Genomic DNA, 15,191 nt, shown 5'->3' on the forward strand with positions numbered 1-15,191 from the left:
GCCTGGGTGACAAACAAACTCTTTCATGGCCAAAAGCATGGCTCAGTCAGTCGGGCAGTATCAATGGTGGAAATAGAGCTGCCCCTCTCATGCAGAGTCACTTCCTTATCTGTTTGGGTCAATATATCTGATTCCACAGAAGTGGTGGTGGAAAGGATGTTGGCGGCAGTATCTGTGAGCAGCTCACTCTCCTCTGAGTGTCTAGAATCTGAAGAAGTGTTATTTATATAATGAAAACCTGGCTGTTTTCTCAGAATATATTTATCAAATTTAATCTGTTCAATTGTAATCTGATTGGCCCTCCCAGCTTGATGAGTAGAAAGAACCTTGTTTTTTTTTTAAGATCGCCTGTGTTTTTACGGCATTTCTCCAGGCTTTTATACCGTTTGTTTTTCTGAAGCTTGCTGTTCTGCTGTTGCTGTCTACCACTCCATTCCTTAACATCTTGTTCCCCCTTGCTATCATCCTGTGTACTTTCTGAGGGCTGGAGAGAATGTGTGATGGGACGCTGAAGAAGTTTAGCCAAATGATCAAGTCGCTCCACCAAGGAAAGTTCCTTCTTGGCACTGAACTCAGGAGGTTTCTGTTGCCTCTGTCGCTCCTGATACCTGTTCCAGAGTTCATTTAAACTCACAGTGTGCTGAGTTGTTAACTCTGGGGTGGCCTTATGATCCCTTTTTAGGTCATTAACTTGTTTGTCATATTTTGGAAAATCTCTAGCCTGACTTTTAGTAGTATGCTGTACTTCTTTGTTTTCCAAGCTTACATTGATACTGAGGCTCTCTATTCTGGTATAATCTGACTTTGTCTTTGCCACATTTTGATAAGAGGAAGGAAGACAAGTGTGTTCTCTTTGTTTGTCTGGATGATGCTGAAAGGAATCTTTCCAAGAATGCCTCATGAAAACTCTTCTTCCTAAGGATTCATGGCAAAAATCTTGATCACTTGGTAGGTGCACTGGATGATGAAAGTAAAACTTAGCTGACCTGAAGACAGAATGGGTGGTATTTTCAAATTCTGAATGACATCTGGACTCTGAAAAGGTGAAAAAAAAAAAAAAAAAAGATTTTGAAGGACTTTCAAAATATTTGCATTCCCTTTAGAAATAGTATTCACATTTAATTCTTTAGATACAAAACAAAGACTGAAGGAAAGAATGGTCTATATAAAGATTCAGAAAATTCACTGCCTGGACAAAGGATTCATGCCTTGTGCCTAGTGGCTAGATTGGCATGGTAATAGTTTAAGAGACTCAGGATCAAAAGACCCAGATTCTGGGCTGGATTCTGCCACAGACTGGCTGTATGACCTTGAGGAGGGCATTTAGGTTCTTGGGATTGTAACAGCAGCTGCTATGTATTACTGCTTGCTATGTGTGGGCTATTATGATATATGCTCTATATCTGTTTTTTCCCCTCTTATCAAACTGAGAGAGAGGTATTATTAATCTCATTTTCAGCTAAGAAACCTGAGACTTTATTTTTATCATCAGTAATTAAATGGATGGAATTTTTAAAACTCCAACTCTTTGTATGTTTTAGAGCCTTGAAAAATTCTTTTTTCTGAACCATCTTCACACCCCCTCCATTTTTTTTATTGTGGTAAAATACACCTACTATAATTTACCATCTTCCATCTTCACATTTTGACAGTCATTCTATATCAAAATAGGCATTTTAAGATGTAGAACATCTTAACAACTATAAACCATAATTGCAAACGTTAATTCAGTTTCCATACACATTTTTAGAGTTCTAAGTCATGGAAGAAACAGACATACATATGAAACACAGTATCACTTGTAACTATGGGATCCATTTTACCTTCTCTATAGATTATTGGTAATCAGAATTTTCACAAAATACTCTGGGAATCCCTAAGACAATTTCCCGAAAATATAGTGGGATACATGGAGTCTGCTTTTATATCTAAAGGATAAAAAGACTCTCAAACCTCCCAATGAACAAAAGTCCAGGACCAGGTGGCTTCACTGCTGAATTCTACCGAATACTTAAGGAAGGATTAATATGAAAGATTCTCAAACTCTTCCAATAAGCAGAACAGGAGAGAACACTTCCAAACTTATTTTATAAGGCCCACATTACCCTGTTATCCAGACGTTACCTAGATACCCAGTGTAGATACACTACAAAAAAATTACAAGCCAATATCCCTGATGAACATAGATGCAAAAAGAAACCAAACAAAACATTAGCACACCAAATTCAATAATATATTAAAAGGATTATACACTATGATCAAGTGGGATTTATTCCAGGAATGCAAGGATGATTCAACATCTTACAAATCAATCAATGTGGTACATGACACTAACCAAATAAAGGACAAAAATCATATAGTCAATAGATGTAGAAAAAGCATTTGAGAAAACTCAAAATCCATTCATGATAAAAACTCTCACCAAAGTAGGTATACAGGAAACATAGCTCACGACCATTTCTGACAAGACCATAGCTAACATACTCAATGTTGAAAAATGGAAAGCATTTCCTCTAAGATCAGGAACAAGACAAGGATATCCACCGGCATCACGTTTATTGAACACAGTATTGGAAGTTCTAGCCAGAGCAATTAGGCAAGAAAAAGAAACAAAAGGCACCCAAATCAGAAGAGAAGCAAAATTGTCACTATGTGAAAATGACATGGTTTTAGATATAGAAAACCCTAAAGACGCCACCAAAAAAACTGTTACAACTAAAACATTCAGTAAAGTTGCAGTATACAAAATTATTTAACAGACAAAGATCTGTTGCATTTCTATACATTAATAATAAACTGCCAGAAAAACAAATTAAAACAATCCTGTTCATAATTGCATCAAAAGAATAAAATACCTAGGAATAAATTTAACCAAGGAGGTGAAAGACCTGTATACTGAAAACATTGATGAAAAAAGCTGAAAAAGACATGAACAAATGGGAAAATATTCTGTGTTCACAGATTGGAAGAATTAATATTGTTAAAATGTCCATACTACTCAAAACAATCTACAGATTCAATGCAATCCCTATCAAAATTCCAATGGCATTTTTCACAAAAATTGAACAATCCTAAAATTTGTATGTAACCACAAAAGACTCCAAATAGCCAAAGCAATCTTTAAAAAGTAGAAGAAAACTGTAGGCATCACACTTCCTGATTTCAAACTATATTACAAAGCTACAGTAATCAAAATGGTATAGTACTGACATAAAAACAGACATGTAGATCAATGGAAAAGAATAGAGAGACCAGAAATAAACTCACACATATAAGGTCAATTACCTTATGACAAAGCAGCCAAGAATATACAATGGGGAAAGGATAGTCTCTTCAATAAATGGTACTGGGAAAACTCGATAGCCACATGCAAAAGAATGAAACTGAAGCGTTATCTTACACCATACACAAAAATCAATTCTAAATGGATTGAAGATTTAAATGTAAGGTCTGAAACCATAAAATTCCTAGAAGAAAACATAGGCAGTAAGAGCTTTGACACTGGTGTTAGCAATAATTTTTTGAATTTGACGCCCAAAGCAAAGACAACAAAAGCGAAAGTAAATAGTAGGAGTACATCCAACTGAAAGGCTTCTGCACAGCAAAAGAAACCATCAGACTACTGAATGGAAGAAGATATTTGCAAATGACATATCTGACAAGGGGTTAACATCCAAAATAGACAAAGAATTCAACTCAAATAAAAACAAACAAACAAACAACCCAATTAAAAAATGAGGGCACAGGATCTTAATAGACATTTTTGTGAAGAAGACATACGAATGGCTAACAAATACAGGAAAAGATGCTCAGCACCAATAATCATCAGGGAAATGTAAACCAAAACCACAATGAGATATCACCTCACACCTGTTAGAATGGCTATCATCAAAAAGACAAGAAATAACAAGCATTAGTGAGGTTATGGAGCTAAAGGTTCCTTTTTCTGTGCACTGTTAGTGAGAATGTAATTGGTGTTGCCACTATGGAAATCAGTATGGAGGTTACCCAAAGAGTTAAAATGCAACTACCATACGATCCAGCAATTCTGCTTCTGGGTCTACACACAAAACAATTGAAAGCTTGGTCTTGGAGAGATATTCGTAGATCTGTGCTCACTGCAGCATTATTTAAAATAGCCAAGACATGGAAACCACCTAAGTGTCCACTGATGGATGAATAGATAAGGAAAGTGTGGTATGGGGGGGGGGGTGGGAGGAATTGGGAGATTGGGACTGACATATATACACTATTGATACTATGTATAAAATAGATAACTGATGAGAACCTACTGTATATAGCACAGGGAATTCTACTCAATGCTCTGTGGTGACCTAAATGGGAAGGAAATCCAAAAAAGAGGGGATATATATATATATATATATATATATATATATATATATGTATAGCTGGTTCACTTTGCTGTACAGTAGAAACTAACACAACACTGTAAAGCAACTATACTCCAATAAAAATTAAAACAAAACAAAAAAAAAGAAAATGTGGTATAGAGGAAAGTGGGCAAGATGGCAGAGTAAAAAGACCTTGAGCTCACCTCCTCTCACAAGCACACCAAAATCACAACTATCCGCAGAGCAACCAATAAAAAAAAAACGCACACACACAAAACACTGGAACCCACCAGAAAAGATCTCCTACACCAAAAGACATAAAGAAGGAACGGCAACAAAACCGGTAATAGGGGGAGACTCACAATATAATCAAATTCCATAACCCCTATGTAGGCAACGAAAACTGGAGAGTAAATATATTCCAGAGGTTCTCCCAGGTTGGGGGTCTGGCATTGTTGAGATGAGCCCACAGAGCATTTGGCTTTGAAGGCCAGAAAGGCTTAATTGCAGGAGCCCCACAGGACTGGGGAAAATAGAGATATCACCCTTAAAGGGTGCACATGAAATCTCATATACCCTGGGACACAGGGCCAAAGAAGTAATTTGATAGGAGCCTGGGCCAGACCTACCTGCTCGTCTTGGAGAGTCTCCTGGAGCGGCAGGGGTTGGGGGAGGGTGGCTGCGGCTCACCCTGGGGACATAGACACTGGTGGCAGACATATTGGGGAACACTGTTGGTGGATGACATATTGGCTCATTAGCTCCAAAACCTGGCCCCACCCAACAGCCTGCAGGCAACAGTGCTGGGACGCCTCAGGCCAAAGAACTAACTGGGTCAGGACACAGCTCCACCCATTAGCAGACAGGCTGCCTAAAGACAAAAAAGCTCACAGCTGCCTTTGGACTAGCCCCTAGACATGGCCCAGCCCACCAGAGGGCCAAGACCCAGCACCACCCACCAGTAGACAGGCACAGGACTCTCCCACCAGGAAGCCAGGCCAAGCTTCTAGACCAGTCTCATTCACCAGGATGCAGGCACCAAAAGCAAGAAAACTATGATTCCTCAATGCAGGCCAGAGCCTACCCTGGGACCAGCTGGGCCTTGGACTGGCCCACTAGCAGGCCAAGGAAACCTTCAGGACACTCCAGACCCTGTACCCAACTGTGTCAGGAACCGACACCACCCCCTCAACAATCTGAAATGAGCTCTGGGATCCCAGGACCCTGCAGCTGGACTCCAGGGACCAGCTCTGCCTGCCAGTAGACCAGCACTAACCCCATGATCTGGCTTCAACTACCAGTGGGTAGGCAACAACCCTAGGGTCTTCAGGACCCTGACTCCACCCACCAGTGAGCCAGCATTAGCCCCGGGGCCCCTAGCATTCTGCAACCAGCCACGTTGTGACCAGGCCCTGCTAAACAGCAGCCAGCAGCATCCACACAAGGCAGGATCTGGCAACCAACCAGACTAGGGGCCTACCAGACTGCCCACATAGTTAGCCCACCACAACAGAAGGCCCAAGTAGCCCTCTTAGGGTGAACCCCTAGAGCACACAGCTTGGGTAACGAGAGGGGAGTGTGCTGCTGAAATGCACAGGACGCCTCCTACAGAGGGCCACTTCTCCAAGGTTGACAGATGTAACTTACCTACTACATACATAAAAATACAAATAGCAACTTATTGACAAAATGAGATGGCAGAGCAATATGTTTCAGATGAAGGAACAAGATAAAATCCCAGAAGAAGAACTAAGTGAAGTGGAAATAGGCAATCTACCCAAGAAATAGTTCAGAGTAATGATCATACAGATGATCAAAGAACTCAGGAGGAGAATGGATGCACAGAACGAGAAGTTATAAGTTTTAAGAAAAGAGTTAGAAAATGTAAAGAACAACCAGAGATGAAGAATACAATAACTGAAATGAAAAATACAGTGCAAGGAATCAAAGTAGACTAAAGGATTCAGAAGAATGGATCAGTGAGCTGGAAGACAGAGTAGTGGAAATCACTGCCACTGAACAGAAAAAAGATTTAAAAAAGAAAAGAAATGAGAACGGTTTAAAAGATCTCTGAGACAACATCAAGAGCACTAATATTCGCACTACAGGGGTCCCAGAAGAAGAGAGAAAGAGCCCGGGAACATATTTGAAAGAAAGAGCTCAGGAAAATATTTGAAGAGATAATAGCTGAAAACCTCCCTAACCTGGGAAAGGAAATAGTCATCCAAGTCCAAGAAGCGCAGAAAATCCCATACAGGATAACCCAAAGAGGAACACACCAAGACACGCTGTAATCAAAATGTCAAGAATTAAAGATACAGAGAATACTAAAAGCAGCAAGGGGAAAGCAGCAAATAACATACAAAGGAACTCCCATAAGACTATCAGTTGACTTTTCAGCAGGCACTCTGCAGGTCGGAAGGGACTGGCATGATATATTTAAAGTGATGAAAGGGAAGAACCTACATCCAAGAATACTCTACTCAGCAAGGCTCTTGTTCAGATTTGACAGAGAAATCAAAAGCTGTACAGACAAGCAAAGGCTAAAAGAATTCAGCACCACTAAACCAGCTTTACAACAAATGTTAAAGGAACTTCTCCAGGTGCAAAAGAAAAGGCCACAACTAGATATAAGAAAACTATGGAACAAAAAAGCTCACCAGTAAACATACAGTAAAGGTAGGAAATCATTCGCAAACAAAGCTAGCAGGAAGATTAAAAGACGAAAGTAGTAAAATCATCTGTATCCACGATAAGCAGTTAAGGGATACACAAAACAATTTGATGTAAAACATGACATAAAAAACAGTAATCATGAGGGGAGGAGAGTACACATGGAGGGTAATGGCAAATGCATTTGAAATTAAGACATCAGCAATTTAGAAGAATCACCATATGTATACAGAGACTGCTATACAATAACCTCAAGGTAACCACAAGCCAAAAATCTGTAACAGATACACACATACACAAAAAAGGAATCTAAACATAACACTGAAGATAGTCATCAAATCACAAGAGAAGAGAACAAAAGAAGGGGGAAAAAAAGACCTACAGAAACAAATCCAAAACAATTAACAAAATGACAGTACGAACATACATATCGATAATTACCTTAAACGTAAACAGACTGAATGCTCCAACCAAAAGACACAAACTGGCTGAATGGATACAAAAATAAGACCCGTGTATTTGCTGCCTACAAGAGACTCACTACAGATCTAGAGACACATACAGACTAAAAGTGAGGGGATGGAAAAGGTAGTCCACACAAATGAAAATCGAAAGAAAGCCAGAGTACCAATATTTATATTAGATGAAATCAACTTTAAAATAAAAACTGTCACAGGAGACAAAGAAGGACACTACAGAATGATCAAGGGATCAATCCAAGAAGAAGATATAACAACTGTAAATATATATGCACCCAACATAGGAGCACCTGAATACAGAAGGCAAAATATTAATAGACATAAAAGGAGAAATCAACAGCAGCACAATAATAGTAAGGACTTTAACACCTGACTTACATCAATGGACAGATCATCCAGAGAGAAAATCAACAGGGAAACACAGGCCTTAAATAACACATTAGACCAAAGGGACTTAACTGATATTTATAGAGCATTCCACCCAAAAGCAGCAGAATGCACATTCTTTTCAAGTGCACATGTAACATTCTCCAGGACAGATCACATGTTAGGCCACAAAACAAGCCTTGGTAAATTTAAGAAAACTGAAATCATATCAAGCTTCTTTTCCAACCACAACTCTATGGAACTAGAAATCACCTACAAGAAAAAAAACCTGCAAAAACCACAAACACGTGGAGGCTAAACAATATGCTACTAAACAACTGATGGATCACTGAAGAAATCAAAGAGGAAATCAAAAACTACCTAGAGACAAATGAAAACGAAAGCACGATGATCCAAGACTTATGGGACGCAGACAAAGCAGTTCTAAGAGGGAAGTTTATAGTAATACAGGCTTACCTCAGGAAACAAGAAAAATCTCAAATTAACAACCTAAACTTACATCTAAAGCAAGTAGAGAAAGAAGAATAAATAAAAACCAAAGTTAGTAGAAGGAAAGAAATCATAAATATCAGAGCAGAAATAAATGAAATAGAGACTAAAAAAAACAATAGGAAAGATCAATGAAACTAAAAGCTGGCTCTTTGAAAATATAAACAAAATTGATAAACCTTTAGGAAGACTCATCAAGAAAAAAAGGGAGAGGGCCCCAATCAATAAAATCAGAAATGAAAAAGGAGAAGTTACAACCGACACCACAGAAATACAAAGGATCATAAGAGACTACTATGAGCAACTACATGCCAATAAAACGGACAACCTAGAAGGAACTGATGAATTCTTAGAAAGGTACAACCTCCCAAGACTGAATCAGGAAGACACAGAAAATATGAACAGACCAATTACCAGAACTGAAATTGAATCAGCAATTTAAAAATTCCCAACAAAGAAAAGTCCAGGACCAAATGGCTTCACAGGTGAATTCTACCAAACATTGAGAAGAGTTAACACCCATCCTTCTGAAACCCTTCCAAAAGTTTGCAGAGGAAAGAAAACTTCTGAACTCATTCTAGGAGGCCACCATCACCCTGATACCAAAACCAGATAAAGATATTACACAAAAGAAAACTACAGACCAATACCACTGATGAACATAGATGCAAAAATCCTCTACAAAATACTAGCAAACCGAATCCACTAATAAATTAAAAGGCTCATACACCATGATCACGTGGGATTCATCCCAGGGATGCAAGGATTTTTCAATATCTGCAAATCAATCAGTGTGATACACCGCATTAACAAACTGAAGAATAAAAACCATATGATCGGGCTTCCCTGGTGGCACCGTGGTTAAGAATCCACCTGCCACTGCAGGGGACACGGATTCGAGCCCTGGTCCCGGAAGATCCCACATGCCGTGAAGCAACTAAGCCCGTGTGCCACAACTGCTGAGCCTGTGCTCTAGAGCCTGTGAGCCACAACTACTGAGCCCGCGTGCTACAACTACTGAAGCCTGTGCGCCTAGAGCCTGTGCTCCGCAACAAAGAGAAGCCACCGCAATGAGAAGCCCGCACACCGCAACAAAGAGTAGCCCCCGCTCGTTGCAACTAGAGAAAGCCCGCACACAGTAATGAAGACCCAACACAGCCAAAAATAAATAAATAAAATAAATTTATTAAAAAAAAAACATATGATCATCTCAATAGATGCAGAAAAAGCTTTTGACAAATTTCAACACACATTTATGATAAAAACTCTCTAGAAAGTGGGCACAGAGAGAACATACCTCAACACAATAAAGGCCATATATGACAAACCCACAGCTAACATTATACTCAATGGTGAAAAGCTGAAAGCATTTCCCCTAAGATCAGGAACAAGACAAGGATGTCCACTCTCGCCACTTTTTTTCAACATAGTTTTGAAGGTCCTAGTCACGGCAAGCAGAGAAGAAAAAGAAATAAAACGAATCCAAATTGGAAAAGAAGAAGTAAAACTGTCAGTTTTTACAGATGACATGATACTATAAAATCCTAAAGCTGCTACCAGAAAACTACTAGAGCTCATCAGTGAATTCGCTAAAGTTTCAGGATATGAAATTAATACACAGAAATCTGCTGCATTTCTACATACTAACAACGAAAGCTAAGAAAGACCAATTAAGCAAACAATCCCATTCACCATTTAGAACTAATAAACGAGTCAGCATCGTTGCAGGATAAAAGTTAAATATTAAAAAAATCAATTGTATTATGATATACTTGCAATTAACAAACTGAAAATGAAATTAAGAAAACCATTCTGGGGGAATTCTCTGGCAGTCCAGTGGTTAGGACTCTGCAATTCCACTGCAAGAGGGCATAAGTTAGATCCCTGGTTGGGGAACTAAGATCCCTCAAGTCAAGCAGCACAGCCAAAAACAAAAAGAAAAGCAAAAGGAAACCATTCTGTTCACAACAGCCTCAAAAAAATTAAAATATTAATGTAAATTTAACATAAGAAGAGAAAAACTTCTACTCTGAAAGCTACAAAAAATGACTGCAAGAAATTAAAGAATATCTAAATAAATATCTAAATCAATAAATATCTATCTAAATCAAACATCCCAAGTCCACGGACTTACTGTTAAGAAAGCAATTCTCACCAAAGTGATCACAGATTCAACACAATCCCTATCAGAATCCTAGCTGATTTCTTAGTAGAAATTTTGCAAGCATATGGAATTGTCAAGGACCCAGAAGAGCCAAGACAATCATGAAAAATAAGGTCATGTTGGAGGACTCATACTTCCCAATTTTAACTCACAGAATGGGAGAATATATCAAAATCAAAATTTTGATAAGAATGTGTATCTAGAATACATAGAACTCTTAAAACTCAATAAAAAAGAGAAATAGCCCAAATAAAAACCAGGCCAGGATCTGAATACACATTTCTCCAAGGATAACACACAACTGGCCAATAAGCACACAGAAAGATGTTCAACATCATAATCAGGAGGCAAATGCAAATCAAAAGCAAAATGAGATACAACTTCACATCCACTAGAATAGATCCAATGAAAAAGTCAGATAATAAGTGTTGGTGAGTTAGTAGAGAAATTGAAATCCTCATACATTGCTACTGGGAATGTAAAATGGTGCAGCCACTTTGGCAAACAGTCTGACAACTCCTCAGATGATGAAATATAAAGTTATCACATGATCTAGGAATTCCATTCCTGGGTACGTACCCAAGACAAATGAAAACATATTGTCCATATAAAAACCTGTACATGAATAGAAAAGCATTTATATTTTATAAATATAAAATCATTATTTTATAAAAGCATTATTCATAGTAGCCAAAAGGTGGAAACAACCAAATGTCCATCAACAAACAGATAAACAAACTGTGATACATACATACGATGAAATATTATTGAGCCATTAGAAGGAATAAAATAATGATACAAGCCCTAACTTGGATGAACCCAAAAACATCATGCTGAGTTACAAGAAGCCAGTCACAAAAGTCCACACATTAAATGATTCCATTTGTATTAAGGTCTAGAATAGGAAAATTTATAATAGAGACAAAGTAGATCAGTGGTTGACTTAGGGCTTGGGGGGAGGTGGGTGATGAGGAAATAGAGGGGTGATAGCTAAGGGGTATAGAGTTTCTTTCTGAGGTGATAAAAATGTTCTAAAGTCAACTGTGTTGATGGTTGCACATATCTGTGAATAGGGTAAAAATCATTAAATGGTACACTTTAAGTGGGAGAATTATATATGTGCATTACATATTAAAAAAGCTGTTTGAAAAAAAAATGTTCTATGAGCATTTGAAAGGTTGTGTTTTAAAAGCATACAAACATTTATACACATCAACCTCAATATTTCCAGATGTTTCTCTAACTCTGCTTTTTTTTTTTTTAATTTCATTTCTATGGTCTGTCATGGGCTAAGTATGTGTGTTCAAGCTCTCTAGTGTTCTGTATTATCCATTTCTCCTTGAGGGTCCTCTAGGGCAGCGGTCCCCAACCTTTTTGCCACCAGGGACCGGTGTCATGGAAGACAATTTTTCCACAGACGGGGTTGGGGGGTGGGGGGATGGTTCAGGCGGTAACGTGAGGAATGGGGAGCGATAGGGAGCTGCAGATGAAGTTTCTCTCGCTCGCCCGCCCGCCGCTCACCTCCTCTGTGCGGCCTGGGCTAGAGTATGCTTCTGCAGGTTATATTTCCATCTTTCTTTTCCAAGCTATGTCTCCTAGACTACCCACTGCAGAATTGCAATGTTGTTTTTTCATCTTACACATTCTTTTTTGTGTGTGATAAACACAGAAGATTAAATTTACCATCTTAACCAATTTTTAAGCATACAGTTCAGCAGTGTTAAGTATGTTCACACTGTTGCACAACAGATCTCTAGAACATCTTCATCTTGCAACACTGAAACTCTATACCCAATAAACATGAACTCCCCCTCCTTTCTCTCCCCAGCCGTTGGCAGCCACTTTTCTACTTTGTTTCTATGATTTTCACTATTTCAGATACTTCACGTAGGCGGAATATACAGTGTTTATCTTTTTGTGACTGGCTTATTTCACTCAGCACAAGGTCCTTGAGATTCACCTATGTTATAGCATGTGACAGGATTTTCTTCTTTTAAGGCTGCATAACATTCTATTGTATAGATATCACATTATATTTATCCATTCATCTGCTGATGGACGTATCTTGATTATCGTGAGTAATGCTGCAATGAACATGGGTGTGCAGATATCTGTGAGATCCTGCTTTGAATTCCTTTGGATATACACCCAGAAGTGGGATTGCTGTATCATATCGTCATTCTATTTTTAATTTTTTAGGAACCTCCACACTGTTTTCCATAATGGCTGTGCCGTTTTATATTTCCACCAGCAGTGCACAAGGGATCCAATTTCTCTGCATCCTTGACAACGATTGTTATTTTCTGTTCTTTTGATACTACCCATCCTAATAGGTGTGCAGTAGTATCTCATTGTGGTTTTGATTTGCATTTCTTTGATGATTAGTGATATTAAGCATCTTTTCATATACTTGTTGGCCATTCATATATACTCCCTGGAGAAGTGTCTATTCGAGTCCTTTACCCATTTTTAAATTGGGTTTCTTTGTTGTTGACTTTTAGAAGTTCCATATATAATCTGGATATTGGTCACTTATCATGATTTGCAAATATTTTCTCCTATTCCACAGGTTGTCTTTTAACTCTGTTGATTGTGTCCTTTGAAGCAGAGTTTTAAATTCTGATATAGTATAATTTATTTATTTTTGCTTTTGTTGCCTATACTGTTGGTGTCATAGCCACGAAATCATTGCCAAATCCAATGTCATGAAGCTTTCCCCCCATGTTTTCTTCTAAGAGTTTTATAATTTTAGCTCTTCTGTTTGGATCTTTGATCCATTTTGGGTTAATTTTGTATATGGTAAAAGGTAATGGTCCAAATTAATTCTTCTGCATGTGGATATCCAGTTTTCCTTTGACAGCTAGGTAGTAATGGCTTGTGTCCTATACACTTTTCTTTTATGTTATTAGAAAAAGGGGGCCATGGGTGAACATAAATAGATTTGATCTTGGGTCTTTTTTATTGTAATTTTTTAAAAGTTTGTATTGAGATTCTTTCTGTCTTTGTCACAGTCATCTGGAATGCCTTAAGCTTTCCCTCCCCTGTTTCAGTGTTGAGACATGATACTTCACTTCTAATACTATCAGCCTTGGGTATTTAATTGTAATTTTGTTTCTAAATTGCCAGTGTCTTTTCCCAGAAGTAACAATTATCTTACAAATAAATACATACATCCACACAGACAAAGAAGCACTGAAGTGATATGCATAAGAAAGCAAAAAATAAAAAGATGGAACTCTGTTTAAATTGTGAGACTATAGTCTCATCAGAATTAAGTGGAAACACGTAGACACAGGCGTTTGCGTGTGCATGCTCTCTCTCTCTCACACCCCCTACCCCACTCCCCATTACCTGCAATATCTATTTGCAAGGATTTCTTCTCTTCGGGCCAGGCTTCCTTAGGAACGGTCCTCTTACTGTGGATCTCCCCTTTCTGTTTAATGGCTTTAGTGTCTGCTAGATTATCAATCTTCGTGTCTTGTAGTTGAGCTGACTGCTCTGAAGCAGCAGCAGCCCTGGAACCTAAGAGAGGGAAATCACGATTCAGACAGGAAGCTGACAAAAATTATTTTAAAATACCTCTCAAGCATCTACTAGTGTGAGAAGAGAGTTACACTGGATAAACAGTGAGATGGATGCAGGACGGGAATAAAGACGCAGACGTAGAGAACAGACGTGAGGACACGGGGAGGGGGAAGGGGAAGCTGGGACGAAGTGAGAGAGTGGCACGGACTCATATACTACCAAATGTAAAATAGATAGTTAGTGGGAAGCAGCCGCATAGCACAGGGAGATCAGCTCAGTGTGGTGTGACCAGCTAGAGGGGTGGGATCGGGAGGGTGGGAGGGAGATGCAAGAGGGAGGAGATATGGGGATATATGTATATGTATAGCTGATTCACTTTGTTATAAAGCAGAAACTAACACACCATTGTCAAGCAATTATACTCCAATAAAGATGTTTAAAACAAAACCAAAAAAACTGAGATGGAAAGAGAAAAGCATTTTGGGCAAAGGTGAATACATATGAAAAAAAATGGAATCAGGAAAGCAATTGAACATCTAAGAAACAGTGCAAGTATATAATTTATTAGATTATAGAATTTGTAAGGAAAAGAGAAAAATTAGCATTTGAAAGGTTCTTTGGGAGCCCATTCTACTGTTCTGAAAGACTAGGCTTAAAAAGTTTAGTTTTCATTCTTTTTCTTTAATAAATGTATTTATTTGTTTATTTATTTGGTTGCATTGGGTGCTCATTGCTGCGCGCGGGCTTTCTGTAGTTGCGGCGAGCGGGGCTACTCTTCGTTGTGGTGCGCGGGCTTCTCATTGCGGTGGCTTCTCTTGTTGCGGAGCATGGGCTCTAGGCTCGCGGGCTTCAGTAGTCGTGGCATGCGGGCTCAGTAGTTGTGGTGCATGGACTTAGCTGCTCCACGGCATGTGGGGTCTTCCTGGACCAGGGCTTGAACCCGTGTCCCCTGCGACGGCAGGCAGATTCTTAACCACTGCGCCACCACGGAAGCCCCTCTTGTTTCCTGTTCTTGTTCTATGTTATTTTGCTTATTTTATATACTCAACAATAATTTGGAAGACAGATATCTAGTTTTAAAATTCTTTTCGAGTTTCATTTTTTGGTAGCTTTTTTCCATTG

General features: G+C 38.7%; 1 long non-coding RNA gene across 1 annotated transcript; it reads right to left on the bottom strand.

The window, feature by feature from the left end:
* Positions 1-745: 745 nt before the first annotated feature.
* On the bottom strand, positions 746-14,573 carry LOC309622040. The gene is made up of 2 exons (XR_014240452.1): positions 13,896-14,573; positions 746-1,035 (listed from the first exon to the last, which is right to left on the bottom strand). It is a non-coding gene; the product is annotated as an uncharacterized lncRNA (long non-coding RNA).
* Positions 14,574-15,191: the final 618 nt, after the last annotated feature.

This window comes from Balaenoptera borealis (genome assembly GCF_965194805.1).
Source record: "Balaenoptera borealis genome assembly, contig: HAP1_SCAFFOLD_1426, whole genome shotgun sequence".
Lineage (NCBI taxonomy): Eukaryota > Metazoa > Chordata > Mammalia > Artiodactyla > Balaenopteridae > Balaenoptera > Balaenoptera borealis.